Here is a 1,759-nt window from a genome sequence, read left to right on the forward strand (position 1 = left end):
ATGTTAACTGCGTCGTCCACAGACCTGTTGGCTCTGTAGGCAAACTGAAGGGGGTCCAGGAGAGGGTCTGTGATGGCTTTGAGGTGTGCCAGGAGCAGGCGCTCAAAAGACTTCATTACCACAGATGTAAGGGCGACCGGTCTGTAATCATTTAGTCCTGTTGGCCTTAGCTTTTTGGGCACAGCGATGATGGTGGAGGACTTGAGACAGGCTGGTACATGGCATGTCTCCAGGGAGGTGTTAAAGATGTTGGTGAACACCGGAGACAGCTGGCCAGCGCAGTGCCTGAGGGTGGCTGGAGAGACAGAGTCCGGCCCGGCTGCTTTGCGTGGATTCTGCCTCTTGAAAAGCCCATTAACTTCTCCCTCCTGAAAGGAGAGAGTCGTTTCTGTAGTATGGGTGGGGGATGGGGCCTCTTGGGTGGGAAGGGGTGGTTCAGGACAGTCCAATTGTCTTTCAAATCTACGGTAGAACTCGTTCAGGTCGTTGGCTAGGCGGGAGTCGTTAGTGGTGTGGGGCGCTCTGAGTTGGTGATGTGCCTGAGCCCTTTGGCAGACAGAAGCAGCGTCGTTAGTAGAGAACTGGTGTTTTAGTGTCTCTGAGTACAGTCGTTTAGCCTCTCTCACCGCTTTGCTAAACCTGTTCTTCGACTCCTTGAATCTGTCTCTATCCCCACTCCTAAACGCTTCCTCCTTCTCCAACCTCAACCTTTTGAGCTTTGCTGAGAACCAGGGCTTGTTGTTGTTAAAGTTCACCCTGGTACGTGTTGGGATACAGCAGTCCTCACAGAAGCTGATGTACACAGCCTCTGTGAGTTCATCCAGACTATTGGTAGCAGTCGTGAACATATCCCAGTCAGTACAGTCTAAGCACGCCCGCAAATCTTCCACAGCCTCACTGGTCCACTGTTTAGATGTCCTCACAGCAGGTTTACAGAGTTTTAGTTGCTGCCTGTATGCACGAATCAGGTGGACCAAGGGAGTTCTGTGCGAGCCGAACAGCCCCGTGACCCACAAGAGAAACATCCCCGCCAAATTCGAGCGTTTGACGGGGTCTATCCGTGAAAAAATATTCACGTTTTTGAGTGCACATGCATTTCTGCTGCAAATGCCTCTGGAAGTTTCATGCCGTTCGTATGCCAATTGTGGCAACACGAAAATGACCCGTTTTCCCATTCCGAGGGATTTCTGTGCGACCCTAACAGCCCCGTGAGCCACAAGAGACACATCCCCGCCAATTTCTAGCGTTTCACGGGGTCTATCCGTGAAAAATATAGACGTTTTTGAGTGCACATGCATTTCTGCTGCAGATGCCTCTGGAAGTTTCATGCCGTTCGTACGCAATGTGGCAACACGAAAATGACCCCTTTTCCCATTCCGAGGGATTTCTGTGCGACCCTAACTAACAGCGCCCGTGAGCCACAAGAGAGACATCCCCGCCAATTTATAGCGTTTCACGGGGTCTATCCGTGAAAAATATAGACGTTTTTGAGTGCACATGCATTCCTGCTGCAAATGCCTCTGGAAGTTTCATGCCGTTCCTATGCAATGTGGCCACACAAAAATGACCCGTTTTCCCATTCCGAGGCATTTCTGTGCGACCCTAACAGCCCCGTGAGCCACAAGAGAGACATCCCCGCCAACTTCTAGCGTTTGACGGGGTCTATGCGTGAAAAATATTAAAATTTTTGAGTGCACGTGCCTTTCTGCTGCAAATGCCTCTGGAAGTTTCATGGCGTTCCTATGCAATGTGGCAACAC

This window comes from Petromyzon marinus, unplaced genomic scaffold, assembly GCF_048934315.1.
Source record: "Petromyzon marinus isolate PM22_M1 ecotype Great Lakes invasive population unplaced genomic scaffold, UKy_Petmar_22M1.pri1.0 PM_G_Scaffold_381, whole genome shotgun sequence".
NCBI lineage: Eukaryota > Metazoa > Chordata > Hyperoartia > Petromyzontiformes > Petromyzontidae > Petromyzon > Petromyzon marinus.